Here is a 23585-nt window from a genome sequence, read left to right on the forward strand (position 1 = left end):
TAATAAAAAAAAAGTAAAAATTGTAAAGTCATCATCACACGAGGAAACCCTACATAGTATGGGCACACAGGCATGTCAGACACAGGTCTGAATGAATCAAGAAGGTACATTTGCCCTAACTTGTATCAAGTCCCCTATAAAGAAGACAAAGCCCCATTGAAAAAAAATTGCCTCTTGCATGTGTATGTGCCATTGTGCTTGCGTGTCATCACTTGCAAGAATCAAATAGAATTAAACTTCTTGATTGGAACTGGGCAACTTATAAATATGCACTATAAGCCTCCTATCCCCCTCCCTGCCCCCCTCCCCCAAAAAAGTTATCTTTGCTCTGTAAGTTTATTTTGTAAAGTTTTACCCAAACTGCATATCTAAGATATCCACAATGCCTTCAACAGAATGAAGGCTAATTGCCTTTCAATAAAAACAGAATGAATATTCCAAACTTCATAGTTATGTCTATGACTCCTGAAGGAATTTAAAAAAGGGAGGCCTGACCACCACAATGACAAAAAACATGGAAATGTTGCAATAATGTGCCAAATAAAATTGTTGTCCATGAATAAAAGAAAACAGAATGTTCCCAAAGAAAAGTAAAAGAAAAAGAAAAAGAAAAAAAAAAGAGAAGAAGGAAAAAAATACACACATACGCACAGAGATGGGTGAGTAGTCTTGGTAGCATTCAGCTACAGATACTAGCCCATCATCAGTCACTACTAGGCAGTCAAGCATGATTTGTGGTGCTTTTTATCGCGCTTATTACTTTCAATAAAGATTTTTAATGACAGCTATGTGCAAGCAGGCATGCCTGCATAGGTTTTATGGTCCTGACCCCACCCTCTTCCTTTTTGTTCTCCCCCCCCCCCTTTTCCTTCTCCTCCTCCCCACCCCTCCTCCTCCTCTTCCAAGCTACTGCTATAAATATTTTCACAAATTTTCCAACCATGTTTGACAGGGGAACAGGGTCAAAACGCTTTCAGTGGAACAGAGAATGTAACTTCTGAAAATACTGAGCATGTTGAAGTTTTACATTACATACATTTTTCCGGCCTTGTACATGTGGATGATATTAATAGTTTTCTTCTTTTTTTTTGTGGGGGGGGGGGGGGATATACACCATGTCATATAAGGGAAGGGAGTGTTCAAGGCGAAACGTTTTCATTTCAAAAGCTTACTGCACTTTGATTGACAGGATTTTCGTCACTGATTTTTTTTTTTTTTTTTTTTTTTTTTACATCAAATTCGGGGGGGGGGGGGGGGGGGGGCAGGCTAAATGGATACAGATACATTTGTATGGGTTGAAGACTTATTGGTATATGCATGGATATATACAGCCTGACAGTTTCTTGGCACATTTATTATTATTTTCCATTGGCAAATTCAAGAATTTGATCTTTCTTTTTTTTTGTATAGAGCCTAATGTCTTATATACGCACACACATATATATGCCTATGTATGCATACACGTACATGTGTATGTTTATGTATTATTTAATCATATATGTATACAATTCTTCATAGAAAACATTGCTAAAAAGGATGGACATAGTATAGGCCTAGAGAAAAATAAAAAATTGTATTGTGAATGGAATGAGGGAGAGAATCAATTATTCAACTACATTTTTGTGTTGCAGGTATGGATTACACTTTAAAAATAAACAAAAGGTTATCTGTCCCTTGAGTTAAATTCTAAGAAAGGTTGTCATAGATTGTTGTAGCACACACACACACACACACACACAAATAGAAGAACGCTAAACCAATTGACACAAACTTGTTTATTTGTACACAATGAATAAGCCATGAAGAACATACGTACAGCCGGGGCCAAAACCCTCGTCATAAATACTCAACAGCTGCATGATCATAACTGAGTTATTATCCTTGGTAGGGAGTGGGGTATGAAACAACACGATAACCAAGGAGTTACTAGTAGACTGAAGAACACTTGAAAGCTGTAATGGCTTACAATGCTTTGGCAATAATTCAAAGTAATAGGGTCCTCTTTACATCAAGATGAAAACAAAACAAAACAAAAACAAAACACAAGAACAAAACCTGAACCCACAACAAAAAATTCTTCAAGTGAGAAAAGAATGATGGATGCAAATGAAGAAAAGCAATACAGGAAAAATATACTGCAAGCCTATATGCCACATTTTCAGCAATTTTTTTTTTTTTTCACGAACTGGGACTTCCAAACAATTCTATCTGCGTGTCTTTAAATTCGAAAAATAGCACCCGACTTGTGAAATTCATGAAAATAAAAACTCGCGAAATATTTGGCGTATAGCCTACAGTATAGGCCTTCTTTCCTCACAGGTGAGAGGAAATATTTTGGGTAGAAGAAAAAAGGGTGGAACTAAGGTACTGTAAAACATGATATATTCGCAGCATGAAATTTTCGCGAATTGGAGCCGACGGCCTTTTTCGCGGAATGAAGTTTTCGCGAATTGCCACTGCCGTTCAATGCATATAGTGTAGACAAGAATTTTCGCGTGCATTTTAATTTCGTGAATCTTGGCGCTTGCGAAATTTGTGAAATTAATACGCACGCGAATATTCCTCGTTTTACAGTATTCACTGACTGGTCCTATTTGTGGTCTTTGAATGTACCCTGGTGGGCAGTGAAAGAATTGGCCATCCATGAATCCCCATGCTACCAGGTATTCTTATTTCTTTTTTATAGTTATTTTCTTTTAATTTTAATTTTCATCTTTTTTTAATTTCTATCTTTATTTTCACAAGTTTTTTTGTAACAATTTTTATCTTTATTACTTTTTATTTTCATGTTTTCTCTCAGCTCATGAACAGAAACTATATTCGCAGATCTCAAAATACCAGTAGCACTGGCTCCTTCACCCCAGATCCCCCCCCCCCCCCCTCCCCCCCGGAAAATGGGTGGTTAGAAAGAAATGTTGAGTCATTAATGATTCAACCAGAACATATTCTACAGGTCTATATATATCAAAATAGCACAGAGGGATTTCTTTATATTGTTCGAGCAGTTTCTTGGAGGGGGGGGGGATGAAGAGGATAACATGGGGGGGGGTGATCCTGCTTTATGAGCTTTGCACTCTTCTTACACCTACTGAAATCACTAAGAACTAAAAGAATGCTGCTCATCCATGTCCAATCAAATTTTATGAATATAGGGCCTATATTTTCAGTGGATGTAGGGGGTGGGGGTATTGCAGTGCATGGTGCATGCGGTGTATAGTTAGTGCATGTACCGTAATATATCATCAAAAGGTTAAATACTGCGTGACTATCTAAAGCTTTTTGATATATCTGAAAGCCAAATTTGTTGAGACCAAGTAGATAGTAGACCATAACTCCTTGCTGAGACAAAATAGGTCCACGAAATGGCTGCAATATACAAATACTGTAAAACACGATATATTCGCGGCATGAAAATTCTGCGACTCACCACTGGCATCCAATGCATATTGTGTAGGCAAGAACTTTTGTGTGCATTTCAATTTTGCGAATGTTGCCGCTCGCGGAATTCGCGAAATTACAATGCACGCGAAATTTTTACAGTATGTAGGCCTATGTATTACCAATGTGAAAACACCCTTTTGTTTACCAATTTTGGCAGAAACTGCTGGTTATACATAAAAAAAAAAAATCCTGTGTTATTACTTAGCATTAGCACATTTGATTTCAAATTGGAAAAAAAAAATTGATACAAGTGGAACAACTTTTAACATCGCATTATAACAAAATTTTCTTCATATCAAAACCTTGTGATAGTGTAGGCCTAGTCTTACGCAAGATTGACATTGCAATCCCTTAACCCCCCCCCCCAAAAAAAAAGAAAAAAGAAAAAAAGAAAGTAAAACATTTATTCAAAGGAACGTTACATTATTACTGGTCTTCTTTTCCTCAGGACACTGAGCCCTAGTACGTGTACATTCCAGATACAATACCAGGATTACATAGCGGGGAAAACACATTTCTTTTGAGTAAAAGTTCTGGACAAAAAAAAAAAAAAAAAAAATGATGAAAAAAGTAAACTAACAACCCACGATAACATGACATGAAGGGTGTCAGATCATAGGTGGGGGCGGGGCGAAATGTGCCGAGGAGAAAAGAACAGTGCAAACCGACAGAGACAAATTGCTAACGGTGTTTGGGATGCTTATTGCGTGAGGGAGATTTACACAACTAGGGCAACAAAAAACATCAGAGTTTGAGAGAAGAAGCAAAGGAGAGAGAGGGGGAGAGTGAGAAAAAAGGGGGTAGAACAACTTTTTTGATGTAGCACAAGTTGGAGAGCCAAAGGACAGGGTTCTTCTCTAGCTTTAGCTGCAGGGGAGAGCTGGGGGCCCCAAAGAGCCAGGGAGACACATAACCCCAGCGAGATGCCCATAAACATGTCTCCCCGAACCAGGCTTCCAAGGCATCACAACAGGTGTAAAATCTCCTCCAGCGGGGGCTCAGATCCATTGGCCATCAAACGGGGGCTTGTGCCCGCAAACGGTAGCGACACATGTACAATGGCCAAACAACCCCGCGCGGCACCCCGACATAAATTCCCCTCCAATCCCCAGCGCCCCTACAGGGCAATACCAAACTCCGCCCAAAATTGACTTTCTACGTCTTCTCCTGCTCCGTCACTCTCCCTCCCCCTCCGTCCTTCTCTCATCCTGTCTCCAGCATATTTTTTTTTTCTTCTTCTGGAGCAACAGAAGAAAGTGGAGACATTCACAGTGCCATAAATAATTCCTCTCTTAAAAACTTTCTTGTCCTTATTATTACTATTTTTTTTCTCTCTTCTCCAAGACGAATATCATGAGTGATTGTTAGCCGACTGTGGCTGAACAGACATATCCCTATTTCCCTTGAAACTTCAGCTGTAACAACTTTCTTCATTTGTTACAATTTACAATCCACAAGAGAGCCGGTGGAATAGAAAGAGGGGGGAAAAATGGAGGGGGTCATCTGCTACCACGAAGGAGAGTCCCGTGTTCTTAATATTCTGTCACTTAGTCTTTTCAAAGCGCCAACATCAATTTTCTTTTCACTCTCTCTCTTTCTGAGGGCAAGTTATGCTACTGATTCTAGATGATTAAAAGTACTGCATGAAGGAAGACTCATTGCAACTCGCCAAGATGCCTTGGCCAGGATGACAATTACAAAGGCCACATATGAAAACTTGTCTAAGGCAATGGTGAGTTCTAGATATAATTTTGTAGGTTAAGGCAAGGCACCATGGTGAAACTTAACAAGACACCTTCTTGCCTAACATATCAGCTTTTGTAAAAACAAACAAAGCAACAAACAAACAAGCAACCCCCCAAAAAAACAAACAAACAAACAAACAACCTTGGGGTTCTAGATCAGCACTTAGTTGATAATAAGCAAGCAGTGTGAGCACTGTTTTCTTGCAAAACTCAATCTGACTATTGATGTACTGAAAAAGTGGAAATTTTGGAGTGTTAAAATTTTTGCTCATTTCACGCAACCAGAAACTAACGTAAAAATAAAAGCACGCACTTATTTTTGCTTGCCATATGTTCCAGAAGTGTCTGTCTGAATTCCACAGAATTAAAAACAGGCAAATCTCATCCTACCCAGCCGAGCTTGAAATATTACTCGCATGAAAATATCAATTTTTTAAGTATGTAAATCTACATCCAGTCAGCTCAATATGAGAAAAAAAAAGATATATATACATATTCTTAATTCCTAGTTGATCTTGAATGGGGCTTTTAATCCAAGGAATTTTCTCCTCAAATAATTCATAGTTGCACTAGAATGTGGCTTTTAGTCCAAAGGATTTTCTCTTCCAACAAACATTCTCATCATCATTAATAGATTGAAACAGGGATTCCAGCTCTACTGTTCTCATGCTAATTCTTGTGCAACAAGAGGTCACTTTTGCTGCAGTTGTCCACCAGCAACTTTCATTGAAATGTTGCGATTTATCAAATATCCCTTTTTTCTAAGGCAGTGTGATATTGACTTCAAAGAGATGTATCGATCAAAGGACTGCATGTGCGACATACCTGACGAACGACAGATGTGATCGGAAGAATTTGAAATGACACAGTACAGCACGTTAACAACTTGACATTTGTATAGCCCAGCTGCTTCTTGCCCAAAATATTCCTTGGATGGAGACTAACTAACACACACACACACACACACACACACACACACACACACACACACAACACACACACACACACACACACACACACACACACACACACACACACACACCAAAAAAAAAAAAAAAATCTATATATGTCGTCCATCTTCATTACCAGCCCATCATTTCATAGAGAGAAGAAACAAATTTTTCACCAAGTAAAACTGTCCCGGCCTAAAAAACAGAACACAAGAAACGAAATCCATGGAAATTATCATCAACATCATTTTTTCTTCTTCTTCTTCCTATCATTCTTTTCTCTTCCACCAAACCACACCACACAACGCCACCAGGAGAAATGCAAACATCCTGTTTGGTTCGCACCTGTTCGTTTCTGCAATGCCAGTCTCTCTTCTCCTCTCGGCAAATTTCTTCCCGAGTACATCCCTCATTAAATATGACCCAAACTGACATCCATTTTGATCCAGTATCTGCATCCATTAATCATGAATAGTGTGTCTGAAGGAAGGGGGGGGGGGGGGGGCAGGGGCTGGGTACAGGAATGCCCCCATTTTGCAGTCACCCTTTCAGTTCTCCCCCCACTGTTAAAGGTCCAGTTTACCTTTGGGAGCAGTGATTAAAAAATGTTCAAGATATCACATTTGATGCATATGTGTAGGTTTGTTGTATCATAAAACATCCTACCATATGAAATATTTGCCATAAAACCTAAAATATAAGGAGATATCAGGGTTTTTCTCAATAAACCATAACTGTACATGGTTTAGTCTGGAAACATTTTTATTATAACTATTGTTCACATTTTGTGTATTTAACAACACTTAACATCGATTATACGGATTCAAATTTCGACAGTGGCTGTTTCTATCCCTAACTCACATTTTAGAACTATTTTAAAGCACTAATGCTTTCATCTGCAAATGGTAAATTATGCCTTTAAAGCTCTGCCCGACCCCCATCTTGGAAGTGTAATGATACCTTTTATGAGGGACAATGTGATGATTATCTCTATGAGCAAACAAAATTTATGTATTCATTCAATACATTTAAATAAAGCTATGTGAATAAATGGATAGTTAGATGAGATACATATTTTTGAGTAAATTGTATTGATTGTATACTTTGAAAACTTTTCAAGATGTCTTGTAAATTTGCAGTTTGTGATTTCAAGCATGATTTATTTTTTGTCACATAAAATACATGAATCTGCAAAAGACTGTCAAACTTTGATTTACAATTTGTGTGTAATATAATCATGACCAAACTGCCAAATATGGTGACACTTAATTCTCTTTAATACTCTATTCTCTCATATTTTTGGGGTATTTTTTTTTTTGCTAATGGCCTCAAAATAAAAGAAAAAGCAAATTCATCATTATCATGTCTTACTGTCATAAATTATTCCTCATTCAAATCGACTGTTTCTACATCTGTTGCTCGCGCGTATGCACAGGAATGTGGCCCAGTTTGATATGCGTTTATGTTCCGACCACTAATCTCGTGCCTACATAAATTGGAGTCTAATCCACAACACGCACTTTCGATTTCATGATGAGCAACAGTGAGTGAGTAATTTGGCGGTATAGGATGCCATTTAGAATAAAAAAATGAGAGTGACAACTTTCGACACTCCATCCCCATAACTTTATGGGTTCCAAACTGAAAGATGATTTATGGATCTCGGAAATGATCATATTCAGCAGAGAACGCACATCACAATGTTTTAGACTCATGAGTATCACTGGGTTTTTAAAATTCAGTTTTGTTATAAATCAAATGTTTCTCCCACAATTAAGGTGACTAAATCATACCCCTCAACTGTAAGTCAGGGGAAGGGAGGTGGGGGGGGGGGGGGCAAAGGATTTACTTAGACTTAAAGTGTCATCCCACTCAATGTTTCAAATTTACCTGAATAAACAGAGTAAAATCAGAATAACAGACTGATAGATATTTCTTGCAATAGCAGATAAAACTGATAGATTTATATCATGATGGAATGGTGATGATACTAGTTGTAAGCACATATTCAACCTATGATGTCATCATTCCCTGAAAATAGAAGAGAGATTCAAAATACACACTTTTCATTCTCAGAATATTCAATTTTCATGTACATGCCTTTTCCATACCAAAGCACTCTCATTCCTTTCTTTTGTTGTAAGTCACAACACTTTTTGCACATACAATAAAAAAAAAGAAATAGAATGAAAAAAAAAATATATGTCCACTTCCAATGGTCACTAGAGTGTTTTTATTTGAAGAATTATGACAAGCTGAAGGCATGGGAATCAGAAATAAAAATCTCCTCAGTGTGGCAGAAGGGTTACAAGAAAGGTGAAGGACCCCTACACACTTCAGGGTCTATGATAACGCCCAATTCACCCCCCCCCCCCCATATAAATCACACCCTCCTTAACTTGACCCATGCCTGCCACAGACCTGTTCACATGTGAATTCTCACATTAAGTTATGATTGCAGTGTCAACCTCAACCTTAAGTGTGACTAAAGTTTCATCATGCTATCCTGAAAAAAATCTCTAGACGTAGCATTGATAAACTGCAATATAAATTTGACATCATACGAAAACAAATATGGTATTTGTTAAGAAAAAAAAAGAGAGATAATTTCAAGCATGGCTATTTACTGTCTTTACAATCACCTTGATAATGATAATGATGATAACTATTAGCGTTATTGTCATCACTGCTATCACAATCATTAGCACTACTACCCTTAGCTTCAGCACTTATCATAATTTTCATCATAATTGACATTTTTTGTGATCTTTCATACTGTCCCTCCAATAGATCCAACTGCATAGCAGAAAAAAAAACCATGGTGCCACATGCATATGAAGGCTGCCCTCTGTTCTCTCCATGTTGTTTGTAAAGTTATGCACGACTTTACGAACGACATAAATATGGCAAGCCAAGTGGGTTTCCTAATCATTGTTAATTTCAATAGCTAAAGTTGAAATTTGCAGATGCTATCAAATGATTATTTGTACATTTTAACACATGCTTACTAGTTCAAAGTGTTTTTTCCCCCAATGTAGATGAAATATTGACATACAGTCCTACTTTGTTAAAACGTAAGAAAAAAAAATGGGCATACGTATTGGCACATTCGTAAAGTCATGCGTAACTTTACGAACAGCTTATGAAACAGGGCCCTAGATTTGTTTGTCTGACCAGGATCTACTTATTACAAGAAAAATATATTTGCATTGGTTGTAATGACTATGCCAATCTAAAGCACTATTCCCCTGTTCACACATGTATGTTCATAATTTTCAGCTTTACATATTGCCATGCACAGACATATTTGAAGGATTTTTGCATTTATAAACATGTGTGCATATGATTATATGGATTCCTGACATGATACATGCATACAAAATAATGCTGCGTTTACACCATGTTCCCTGCGGCCACGGCAAGCCCGTTTTAGACCATCATGGACAAAACAGATAGACGTGAGACAACGCTGGGGGCATGGGACGGACAAACCTGACAGGCTGTGATTGCCATGGATGCCATGTCAGATTTTTTAAATGTAAAAAGAATTGCTGCAGCAGTCACGATACTGATGATCGAGACACCTAGTAAGCCGTAGTAATCGGGATGAACCTGACAACATGTAATGGGCCGTAAGAAAACTTGGAGGCAGTCCGTATAGACCTTATGCATTGACGTCATCACTCGCTTGACAACCTCTCGCGACGCCATCTTAGAGGGCAAGCGAGTCCTTGACATCGCAGAGGCGTGCAGCTAGTTATGTGCTTTTCCTATGCGCGCTAGCGGCGATCGCCTCACTCGCCGCCAGTCCCCAGGCTAGTGGCAGGTTTTTTTTGCCATCAAACAAGTTTGACATGACATGACACATTATGCAGCAAAATTTGGGTAATTTTCTCACATTGTGCAATCGAAATACTCACAGCAACTACAGAATTCCTAGGTTATATCGCAGAAATTTGTATCCATAGCGCAACATCGCCGTTCGCTGAATGTATGTCGCCATTTTGAATTTCATTAGCCAATCACATGCGAGGTACGTGTTTTAGTAAAAAACACGTAGAAATCTACCTCACATGTGATTGGCTAACGGATTCGTAGGTTGATGAGCTGTTACGACCGCTGGTAGTTGCATCTTTTTTCATGAAAATTGTGCCAAAATGTTGGATATATCATTAACCTGGTGAGTGCAATGCATACATCAAATGTCGATTTTGCTATACAAGCTTGAATTTCCCGATCTAGGGCTGTAGATTACATGCAATAGAAAAGACTGTAAAAGAAACACCGATGTTGTGTGTAAATGCCCATTGCCTTGCGTGTAAAAGCACGCTCTAGCAACGCATCGCTTGCCCTCTGAGGGAGGGCGCCCTTCAGTTAGTAAGACCGTGTGACGTCATATGCATAAGGTCTATTCCCTAGTATGTAGTCTAGCCTGACCAGACACTGTAAGAATGGCGTCTGATAGATACATGCTCACTGGAGCGAGGAGGAAAGAAGGAGAGTACAGTAGGCGTGTCTTCATCAGCCCGAAGTTTCAAAATAGCGCCCTATTTTGCGGTTACGAAACTAGCCCAATGTCAAAATAGCGCGCTATTTGGTCGGGAACATATCCCAAGAAATCTTGGGCTAGTTCGTGAATTAGCGCGCTAATTCATGAACTAGCGTGTTAGTTTGGGTGCGTCTCCATCAGCCTGAAATTTTCTCGATCCCTCCACGCTTCTGGTTTAGTCAGCTGGCTGTGGGTAATTATTGGAAAGTGCATAAACAAGCTAGTGACTGTGTACATACAGGCCCAGTGTATTCAGGGATCACAATGTGCGTACTAGGCCTGCTATTGTTGACATCTTCTTAAAACTCTGTACTGTGCATGCTGGCTGTTCCATCCTTATTTGTACTTCTTCTTCTGGTCCACTCTACCTAAGCTGAAGATTCTTGCAGATTGTGTGTATTTACGATGCGTTTAAACTCTGCAAATCGTAAATTTCACAAGATGACTCACTAGACAGAAGAAAGAGTAACATTATTGATATCCCTTTGGAGAGTATAGGAGATTTTGCGCGGGGAAATCCACTTTCGAACCGCGAGCTAAGCAGAGTAATGATACAAAGTACGCATGCGTCAAAATTTGGGCTTATTTCCCTGAGAGGGCTGTTCCAGCTGATGAAGATGCACATTCACAGTATCGGGCTATTTTCCCAGACCACAAAATATCCCGCTAGTTTGAACTTCGGGCTGATGAAGACACGCCTAGTATCCCTTCTACCCAAACGGGGCTCCTCGGGCAAACGGGGTTACCTTTACTGCCGGGAACATGGCGTAAACCAAGCACGAAGCAGAGGGGGCCAAAGTTTGTAGGTGAAGACAAAATTGAATGATTAAATGTTCCTGGAGCATCCCCTTATTTGGTACAAGAAAGGCTGGCTGCGGAAATGATGCGATGATAGGTCTACATGTACACATTGAGGTTAAGAACTGAAAATGTAAAATCCCTCATGACTACTGAAAGAAGTTTGTGAGTGTTTACACATGCCCCTTGATCTAACTTCTTAAACAGAGACAGAGAGAAGAGAAAAAGATAGAGTACATTTACTAGCCACTTTGGAATAGTTGTCATTATAGTATGTGTTATGGCCATGTGCGCAACATCTGCTTCCTGCTATCCGAGATGTGGAACAGTGCAATTTTGAGTTCAGATCTTTATCTGCGTTCAATTTGACGGAGGCAGAATTGTTGATTGACACATTATGAGGTCAGTTGTTTCATATGTGTTCTGCACATCGTGAATTTTATGTCTGTTTTTTCTTCATTTTTACTTTGTTTATACTGCAAAAGGTTCCCTGCGGAGTTTTGTCTGTTCATATCATACTGCGCGGGTCCGCCTGCGCAAAACAGGCCCTGTCTGTTTCCAATTTCATGGTAACAAAGTTTCCTTCTGATACGTCATGGCCTGAACTTTTGAATGTTTTACACAACCGCAAACGTGATTGAGCGCGAAAAGTGTGTAAGTTGTATCAGTGGTGATTGGTCACGATGGCTGGTTTGCTTATGCAAGCTAGCGATGACCTTTAGTGATAAACTTCCAGATCAGCACAAAAGCAGCTTCTTAAAAACCCCTTGCATTTATAAACTGCAGCCGAGGCTCTTCGAGGCTGCCATAGGAGGCTCCAAGACCATACCCCGTCGATGGTTTTCGAACCTGATCTGATCTGATCTCTTTCTCTGAATTCTGTCTGTTTATATTGAGCTGAAAGGCTGCTCGAGGCTGCTCAAGGGGGCTTCAGAACCCTCTTTTTACTTAGTGTGAATGGGATGCAAATCAATTTTCTTCAGGAGACTTTAGTGTCTTCAGCATGAATATGTGGTTGTTACATAAAGGTGGTCCGTAAGGCAGGCGTGGTTGTACACAGTCACACACACATACAATCACACATCTTTTTTATCGACAGTTTGTATGTGATCTCAAAATCCATTCATCCATCTATTTCTTCATCTCTATCTATCTATCTATCTATCTATCTATCTATCTATCTATCTATCTATCTATCTATCTATCTATCTATTTATCTATTTCTATGTTTCCATGCTAGGAACATCACAATGTTTAAGTGGCGTGTTGAGTCATTGTTGAACTCACAGTCATGTACATGTATGTCCCCCCCCCCCCCCCCACAACACACAATCGGCCAAGATGCTCCATTTTTGTTTGTTGTTTGTTTCTTGCTTTTTTTTAACCCACTCATCCAATACCTTGCGGATTCCCCGAATGTGGAACATGTGTCCCCCCACATTATGGCTAATTTAGGGGGTGGCAACAGCGCCATCACATGAGGTCGAGTTAATAAGACATGACACCAACTCCACATCTGCTCATGACAGGACGCTACCACAGCTACACGTACATACACTGCATTGGCAACGATTCAAATTGAGCAACGAGACTTTAAAATACCTACAGAAAGGCCTATATCGTGTACGTATACACACACCTATATGATACACACAAATTTACATGTACAAGCGCACATATAAATATACATCCAAGAGGTGTTAAAACATCTACCTGTTCACACATAACGGAACATGAATTCTGGAGTGTCATTTTGTGACTAAGAAAACCACAAGCTCCTAGCTGAGGAAGCCTTGAGGGAATGGGTAGAAAGAGATAGAAGAAAGGGAGGCCAGGAGATGCCATTCAGAAAAGAAAAAGAGGGATAAAAAAGAAAACATAATGAGCATCAAAGGAGATCAGAACAGAGTGCTTACCCATTTTTTTTTTTAAGAGCATTTTTCTAATGAGACTATTAACAAAAATGACAGCTAAAACTAAAAACAAAATGTAAAACAGTTCAAGAACTGATTTCAATTAAGAGGTAACGAGCAATACGGAAATGAAATCTAAAGTTCGGTCTGCCAACAAGGTTTGTCAATACAGGGCTCATCATCAGCAGTGGTGCCTAGTGGCCCCAGGGCTCATCATCAGCAGTGGTGCCCAGTGGCCCAGGGCCACTAGAAATTGATGTCAGGCCACCAAATTTCCAAAAAGGCTATCCTTTGGAGGCCCGATTGGGCAGCTAAAATTCAAGATTACTTTTCATATTATTCATTGGCAGTACCTACAATGGATGCACACAGTGCGGTCTTTGTAAACACGTGTTAGCTAAGATGATATGGTAGTTGATACATGTAATTAAGCAGGAACCACAGGAAGGTTGCAAATTCACGAGCAGCGGCTAAATTTTCGCAGTGAACTTTCAAAATGGATGCATCATGATTGTGTCATTGTCATATTTGGCTCGCTATTGGGAGCACTGTTGGATGCGTCACGCATCGCTTGTGTGGTCAAAGACTCAAACGATTGACTCCTGGGGTTTTTGCCCGACACACATCCTCGTCATGTTGTGAGATGCGCCCTCTATACGCAGAGTATACAGTCTGGGACAACTCCAAAAAGAGCTGTGTTCCAACTCTATTGTCTCCTCATCAGTTGAGCGCAGTTAACAACAATCCCTTCCACCTCTGGGCATCTCAGAATTTAATGCAGTGATTGTAGGCTGTGATACCTTTCAGCTTTAGCTCTTTGCTATTCATACCTTATGCCATAAAATACGGAATATCATCACATCTGATATCTTAACTCCACGAGTTTCCTTCAACTTTATACAAACAAATGACATGAACATTTAGATGGAAAAAAAAAATCCCAAAACCATAACACTTCACAAAGAAAGGTACAACTCACATTGAGAATTGATGTCAGAAATATTTCAAGGTATGAAGAACCTTTGGAAGAAAATGGCAACACGCCTATTTTCTTCCTTTTTGAAAAGTCCTCTGGTGAAATAAATCTTGACAGACGGATAGTGCTTAAACAGGGAAGTTCAGGGGTGAAGGCATTGGTATTTTAATGACAGGTCAGTGAGTTTCGTTGGGTATTTTATGACAAAAGCTATATTTGATGGGACAGTCATATGGCTGCAAAGGTTTTAAAACTGACTGGTGTGACAAATCAGGAGTCTGACCATGAAAGGAAGGAGCATGCAAGTACACAGATGAACAAAAGGGAGAAAGAAACAAAGAAGGAAATGATAAAAAGAAGAAAATAAAAGGCGAAAAAGGGTGAAAGGTAAGTAATCATGACATTGATTGGTTCTATGGTGTATGGTAACACTGAGGAATTTGTGCTCTGCTTGTTTCACATGATGGGAAACAGAGACGGATTTAAGCTACTTTTCCCGTTCAAGTTCTTCATTCTTTTGCAAGTTATTATCAGCAATATTTTCAGATTGAATACTAGATCAAACAATGTCGTACATGGAATACAAAGTCTGAGTTAACAGAAAATCACTGAAAAATTACTGGTCTAGCCAAGCGTCTTTACTCAAGATGTGCTTTAAATTCAAATGATATCGGTGACCTAAAAATTCAGACAGGAGTGATGTCATACCACATCACAGAATCATCACAAACTGGACTGCAGTCTGTCAGACTGGGACGGGGCGGCAGCAAATCTTGTCCATGAAATGATCATCACCCCATATAGTTGACAAAGTGTGATACCCCTTTTATGTGGTGCATGACTTTAGCTCGCTTCTGAAGTGAGACAGCTTTAGCTGGGTATGAGACATTTTAAATTATACTGCCTTTCTGAACCACCTGAGTTGCATGCAAGACCAGAGTAGCTGTCCCCTCCCCCTAGCTGTGCTTCTCGTGAGCATGAAAATTGCCTATCGATACATACGCTTTACCTACCTTCATGGGTCACTGAAATAATAACCAAGCTAAAATCGAGATACCATTTATAAACTGACATTAGCTTGGGCCAGGAGCGGGCCTGAAATACCTTCCAGGGCGGCTAACTTTAGCTCAAGCTAAATATTTTTAACCTTTTCAACTGAGTGTTAGCTTGGGCCTACAGCAGACCTGAACCACCTCCTAGAGTGGGCTAAATATTTACTGCCCTTTCACATTAAGAGTTAGCTCGTTTCAGGTTCGGACCCGAAGCAAGATGACTGCCAGTGTAAATGGGGTATCACAGAGAGAGAGAAAAAAAAAAGAGACAGATGTCACAACTTTCTTTTCACCGGTTGAATGACACTAATAGATGGACGGTGTATATGGACAGCACTTCTAGAATACGCTAACACTATCATCAAAACAGGTGGCCCATTTTGCCAACCATAACTGGGCAAATAAACGGAGCTTGCAAGATAATGCAAAACAGATATATAAATATCATCTGTCTATCTTTATATACATAATGTATATATTTATATAGATACATATATATGCAGACTGGATTGTCATGCATTTACCTCTCTTGCACTATTTTCCCCGACAAATGTATATCTTGCTGGATGAAGGCACACTGTTTATATACACCAATTGGCCGATTTATTGAGGATTTTTCTCTCTTCTTCTTCTCCTCGCTTGTGTCAGCATGTTGATTCATATGCCATCAAATTTTTCATAATTTTTGTTTAATAAGAGATCATCTTTTATTGTAACATGCACTTTACATTGCTATACAGGGGAAAAGGTGCTGGGAGGGATTTTTTTTTGGGGGGGGGGGATGAGTCAGAGATATGGAAAAGAAAAGGAAAGAAGAGGAAAGAGAGAGAGAGAGAGAGAGAAAGAGAATGATGTAGGATAGGTGGCCAGGCCGTCGGCAGCTGCATCGTGGGTAATCCGACGAAACAAGTCGGCCTGTCACTCAGACGGTGCGTTATCTCCGCAAAGGTGATGCTACAAAATGTAGCAGGAGAGAGAATGACACATGGACGTGGACTGGCAAAAAGAAAAAGGGGGGAACAAATAATATGACGAGGGAGGAAGAAATTCCAGATATTAGTTTTGAAGCTTGTGACATGAAGCCTGTTGCACGTTGTTGTTTTAGGATGTCAATAATTTGTCAGCTTTTGACAGGCTGTCGCTAAGCTGTGTCATCTCGTGCACAGAGGGCATTTACCTTTTCTGGATAACAGGGGGGACATGTGGACATGCGCATCAAGCACACATACTCGTCTTCGGCTTACTTCAGTTAAGGAATCCTGTGGGAGAGGGTAAGCACAAGTACAGTTTTTAACCCCCCCCCCCCCCTTTCCCACCAACATGAAAACCACTGTCATTGTTGTGTAGAATCTTGCAGAAGTCATCACATGTGCCAAATGTTCAGATGTCATCACATTTGATTTGGAGGAGAGCCGTTTGGATTCTAACCAGTCGCGCTAAGTCACTAACAGCCAGCACTGGTCTGCGGTTTAAGCAATGACACACGTTTCCCCCCACATTCGTTTGGTTTTGCAATAAATGTCTGGCAAATCTGGATCTGGCTCTCATTACTAAGGTTCAAAGGAGTGACATACTTCTACAATATTCACATTCTGAGTGTCAGCTCACAGGTTCTATTGTTTGGCCACAGATGCATACATGGAAGATTTCACACAAAGCAGTGACATACACCAGCAGAGAGTCAAAGTGTCTGTTAAGTCATTTTCAAAGTTACTTCCAAATTGCTTTATTTAATGCAAATATTTTCATTGTGATGGGAGGGCTGCTAGATGCAATAAACCAACTGTGGGCTATTCCTTATGAAACACTTTAATACAATGTGTATATACAACGTGAAAACACAACACAAAAAATGAAACAAGTGAGGAAAAGAAACAATACATGCAGCAAGTCACAATAGTTTTAGCATTCACTGTGGGTCTACATTAGTGGGGATGTTACTTCACATGATGCCAAAGATTGAAGGACAACTTCACCTTCATAAACATAAGGATTGAGAGAATGCAGCAATATTAGTAGAACACATCAGTGAAAGTTTGAGGAAAATTGGACAATTGACGCAAAAGTTATGAATTTTTAAAATTTTTGTGCTGGAACCGCTGGATGAGGAGACTACTACAGCTTGAGATGTCGCATGCGTACAACAGTATAAAGAAAATGTAAAGAAAATTCAACATATTTTCACTTTTTTCGCATAATGAAAAAGCACTTGACTTGCCTCTTTCTAAAGGTAGGGAATAATATTACCCATAACATATTTCGGTAACGAGTCAAGGCAATGTGTACTTTTTTCAAAAGATGAAATTTTGTGAAATTCTCTTTATATTTTCCTTACATTGTTGTACGCATGTGACATCATACACTGCAGTAGTCTTTTCATCCAGCAGTTACTGCACAAAAACTTCAAAAATGCATAACTTTTGAACGGATTGTCCGATTTTCCTCAAACTTTCAATAATGTGTTCTACTAATATTGCTACATTCTCTCAATTCTTATGTTTATGAAGGTGAACTTGTCCTTTAGCCTGTTGAGGATGAACTGAATTTGCTGCAAACTGAACATCTGCATCAATGATCAACTGGCTTTCCATTACTACACGAAGAAAAAAAAAAGTAACCCAAACTTTACCATTATATTTCCTGACCCTTTCTGATCATTTGTTGACAAGCTGTGCTCTAAATTGGGTCAGTCAAAAACAAACACAAGAATTTCTGCGTAAAATCCCATCTTATTTCAAAAAGTGATTCAACATAGATCTTTCTATGGTCAGGTGTTTTTCCCCTTAATTGTACGAAGAAAAAAAAAGAAAAAAACCCTTTTTGGTAAACAGAAACAGAGGCCAGTGGACCTGGAATCTTCATTTCCACTTTTGGACCCCATCCACAGCATTCCACACTTTCTGAGAAGTGTAAGAAACTTACACAGACGTATACACATGTCAGAAAGGGGACAAGCTTTGCAAATTCAATGCAGCCTGCAAAAACTTGCACTGTCTTCACAAATGGGTGATGAGCCGTGACCTGCTTCGAAAGAAGAAATCTCTATCAAATATTTTCTGCAATATTAGCTACAAATATATTATCCCGTATAAACTAAAAAACACTACTTAGCAAGAAGAATTGGAAGGAGAAGAAGAACAAAAAGAAAGAGAAGAAGAAGAAGAAGAAGAAGAAGAAGAGGAAGAAGAAGAAGAAGAAAAGAATTCCTGTAGTTCATATCATGGCCAGTGCAGGTAAAGACAAATATATATGGGTCCAGCATCTCCACTTCCAAGCAAAACAAATAATTTACCACGGGATGAGAGGTATCTTCTCTGGGGATACATTGCACTTGTGACCCTGTTCACACTCCGAAAACAAGATCAATGCTCTAAAAGGAATCTCTAACTCAGGGGTGTACAGACTTATAAAATTCTGTCACAAACACGCTGTTGGAATGTTCCACTTTTAAACCTGGCCAAACTATCATAATTGTGTTTTTACTGAAGACATCAACATATTGTCTGATGTGAGAAGCATTTTTCTAGAATTTTCTAGAAAAATGTACTCTGATGATTCAACAGTAACATGGTTGTGAAAATTATTTTCATGGTGGTGATCATATGGGGGGGGGGGTGCTTCAAGTCATTTGATGTGAATAGGGTCACACTCAAATAGCGATCCTTAATCCCTCTCCTCCTTCTTACTACATCAATTTGAATTTGAGAAAAATAACAGGGGGGGGGGGAAATATCCTACCCTTTTTCACACCTTGATCCTTAACTGTCCCATTCATAACCTGCCCTTGTATCTGTTTCATCGTTAGATAAATATTTTTATACAGTGGTGGGTAGTGGAATGACAGGCACGCCATAAATAAGGCCGGGTTCCACTTTGGTCCCGTCCGAGATGTGCCGACGTGTCCACATCCTGCCCGGCGACCGATTCATCACTGGTATCCAGCGGGTTGCGGGAGAATGAGGAGGAGGAGGCGGGAGGAGAACGAGGGTCCATGCATGCAACATGCTGCTGGAAGATGAGGTATTCACCTCAGCTACATACGGTTCGGCCTTTTCCTTTGTGGCACTGGGGGCGGCCCCATCGAAATGACCCATTTGTCCTGGGCTGGAACTAAACAATTGCCATCTCGTATCGCACCCTTGGCTTCCTCTCATACCGAGATGACAAAATAAAGGAGGGGAAATTGTCTCCAAATGAGATGTCTCAGAAGTACTGTTTGCTTAACCCCAGGACCCCCCCCCCACCCCACCTCCTCCTGTTAAAAAAAAAACAACACACAAAAAACAGAAGAAGATGGAAACAGCTACAATGTAGCAGACATAAATCAGCAAATGTGACACTTGGTTAGACCAGAAGAAACAAAATTGTCACTAATCACTTTATTTACAAAGCCCTCCTCTTTTTTTTTTTTTTTTAGTTTCAAGAATAAATATCTGAAATCCAGCACAGTTTTTATGTAAATGATTGATTATAATTTTTTTTTCAGAATTTTTCTTCATCTTAAGATGGACTGCCTCATCATATGGATGCAAAATCTCCAAAAAAACAAAAACAAAACCTCCCCTTCTTTAGAAAAGGTATGACTACCACGATGGATAACTGTGTGTGGGATTTAAAATGAACACATTTCTGCTTATGAATGGAACATCCTGCGTGATATAGTGTCATTGTGATGCTCCCATAATGGTGTTCTGTAATGCAGTGTTAATGGGGGGTTTAGCTAACATCAAGCTACACTAAAGTGATAGGGCTTACGGTAAATCCAGAAACATTCGCAAACATTACAAGTATATTATGTGTACCATGGTACTAAGTAATACAGGGACTTGTTAAACTTTCAAATGCATTTTTCTTTCACAAATCTTGGGTCCTCATGAAATTCGCCCAAGTTTCATGCATGTGAAATATTACTTGTTTTACGGTAGAGGCCCACCAGTAGTCACATAGACTTTTCACGCTTTGCATATATTGCTCCTACCATAAGGATACAATTTCCATGTTCCTCCCTTCCTATCATGTCTACAGAAATGATAATAACTAAATTATTATTCCTTCTTCACCATCAAAGCCCCTGCATAGATTCTTTTTGCAGCTGAAATGGAGAAAAATCACGCAGTGTTGCTGCCTTGTCAGACGAAATGCTTACCAACAATATCTCATAATTCTCACACCGCTCATAATTGATTGAATTTCCATCTCTTCACAAAATGGATCAATGTATAGAGCAGAGTTATTTTTCTCCCCCACACACCCTTGACCACTGGTGACCTCCACTGGCCACCCTTGACCCTTAGCATGGACAGACAGAAGAGGAAGAAATCACTGTCATAACTAATAAGAGAGAATAAAGGCCAAATATGAACAATGCAATTTCTGGACTAGTCTCGGTTGCAGACCTGCTCTCTGTAGAATTATACAGACGTGAATTTTATCAAGCTGAAAGCAGTTTACTCATTTGAAGGTACTGCACGCCGCGATCTGTACGGAGCACACTACCACCAAAGAATTCTCGCTTCCATCTCTTTTTCAAAAAGTCTGCGACTGAAACTTTTAAGTTTTAGAGACTCTTCCTCTTTGGAGGATGAAATATGTGTTATATGTGTGTGGTAAACACGATTCCATGACATTTGCTTCTGCTACAATTACTTCCATGAAATATCGGCACACTAAGCCAAACATAAATTCTACCAACAAACCTAACCCAAACCCGAATCCTAAAACATCAAACTGAACCTAAACCCCTACCACAACCCTAACCCTGAGTCCTTGGAGAAAATGAGACCAGAGCAATTGCCCAGGAGCAAATGTTGCGTCACCGGTAAACACATACAGGATGGGAATGATTGACACCTCACAAGAGTCTGCTATGTCAAGACTAAAACTCCTTGGCATTGTCTACTTCATCCGAGCCTCCTAGGACCACACTCCTCCACCCCACCCCCCCCCCCCCCCCCATCACACATACATATCAATTATGTTCACACGCAGTTGCCAAACATGAAGTTCAGGTTGAAAACTTAACTGTCAATGATTATCTCCACTCGGTAAATTCACGATGTGGGTTCACACGCACACCTTCAACTTTAAGTTACAGCGAATCCCACTCGATGATTACACCGGAAATGCGGAGCCTTTGCTAGATGACCTTATGCTCATACAAAATAGCGCGGCTGGAGGTTGACCCGGATAAGAACGAGAAGCAAGGTTCACGCTAAACTATGAGTGGGACCCCCGTGGCTAGTGGACATAGTGTAATCCCTAAGATGTCTTGTGGTTCTAATTATCGACTAAACTTTAAGACTGCTAACTTTCAAGTGCGTCCACACGGTGTTAAACTACAAGCTACTGTAATCATCAAGAGTTTTTGACCTAAACTTTAGACCTAAACCTGCAAAATTAGGAACAGCGTATGAACCTAACCAAAGAGGTACTAGGCTCGCCTAGTACCTCCTTGACTGTACATACATGTAGACCTGAATGGAGCCAGAGCGGTGACCAGCCCATCCCATGGGCCTACTTCAGCAGGCAGGACCAACCAACTCCAGAGACCTAGACCACAAACTTTACAGAGCTGGACTCTGTCAAACAGGCAGGGCTGCCAGGACAGATCACATGATAGGGCATCAGGGACGTGAAAGTATCTAACAATGATAACAACAACAACAACAACAAAACAATTTCGTCAAATGCAAATGCACAAACAACAACTAACGGCAAAAAGCTCTGTATTCTGAATTCATGCTCTCAGTAATTTTATTCATGCCCAAGCTACAGAGCGTGACTACATCAAAGTGACAGTTATCTTATTCTGCTGAAAATATCCTTTATTTCTTGGATCATCTTAGGCCATTTGACATTCATGCTCTTTTCAAAAGTGCAGTATATCAGAGAAGTAAAAAGAGGGCAACTTGCTACCATGATATAAAAAAAACTAGAAATGTCGCTACAGCGACTGATGCCTCCGCCATAATGCATGATTCTCCCAATAGGTGTATAGTACAATGTCTTGACAATGTGTGATGGCAGTTTCACATAACTGGCAAAATATCGAAATAACAGGTTTGTCAGAAATATCTTGAATGTTCACTTTCCACGAACTGGGTTTGCTATAATTGTCTATTAAAGAGTGCAGGTACACATATTTGGGGAATTGAAAATTTTTACTTGACTTCTGACCGACCTTATTATAAGTTTATGCATTGAGTATAATTTTCAAGGTATGAAGAAAGAGTGTAATTACAGTACAAAATATTTTTTTTTCATTTAAACCTGACCTTTGACCCTTAACCTTTGACCTTCTGGCTGGAAATTTCCAAGAGAATCTCCATCAAGTAATACATGTACATATATTAAACACTTTTAAAACTAATAATGCAATCATTGCATACTAGTATACATGTATGAGGGAAATACAGTAGTAACATTTTGAGGAGTTGACCTTGACCTTTGAACCCCTGACTATTGACCCATGACCCCTAAATTCCCTAGATAATCCCTGCCAGTCAGTACATGCATATGCACCATGTTCCATGAAGATACATTGAACCATTTGCGAGAAAAGTGATATTGCAACATTTTCACCTAACCTTTGACCTTATGACATGAAACTCTCTCTGGAGAATCCTTATGCAGTAGTACATGTCTACACTAAGTTTCAAGAAAATAACTGTGGGCATTGCATAGATATGGGGGAAATAGCAACATTTTTAGCATTTGACCTTGACCTTTTGACCTTTGACCTCTTGTCAATGTCACTAGAATCTACTTAACTAATTGTCCCATCATACATCATCCTTGGACCAAGTTTGGTGAACGCTGCTTCATCCAGTTTTGAGTTATCACATAAACAGATAAATTTTAGGATTTGACCTTGATCTTTGACCTTTGACCTCTGTCCGATTTCACTGAAAAACTAATCAAGTAATTGTCCCATCATACATCATTCTCCAACAAAGTTTGGTGAAATTTGCTCCATACAGTCTTGAGTTATCGCGTAAACGGATACAATTTCATGATTTGACCTTGACCTTTGACCTTTGACCTTTAGCCGATTTCACCCAAAATCTTATCAAATCGTTGCCCCATCATACTTCATACTTGGACCAAGTTTGGTAAAATTCCAGTAAATATTACTCAAGTTATCGCGTAAACGAAAGCGGAC

General features: G+C 39.6%; 1 protein-coding gene across 1 annotated transcript in view; it reads right to left on the minus strand.

Moving 5' to 3' along the window:
• Positions 1 to 23585, minus strand: part of LOC140232532 (uncharacterized) — a 257587-nt gene that overhangs the window by 31559 nt on the left and 202443 nt on the right. The window lies entirely within an intron of this gene.

This window comes from Diadema setosum, chromosome 9 (genome assembly GCF_964275005.1).
Source record: "Diadema setosum chromosome 9, eeDiaSeto1, whole genome shotgun sequence".
In the NCBI taxonomy this organism is placed as follows: Eukaryota; Metazoa; Echinodermata; class Echinoidea; order Diadematoida; family Diadematidae; genus Diadema; species Diadema setosum.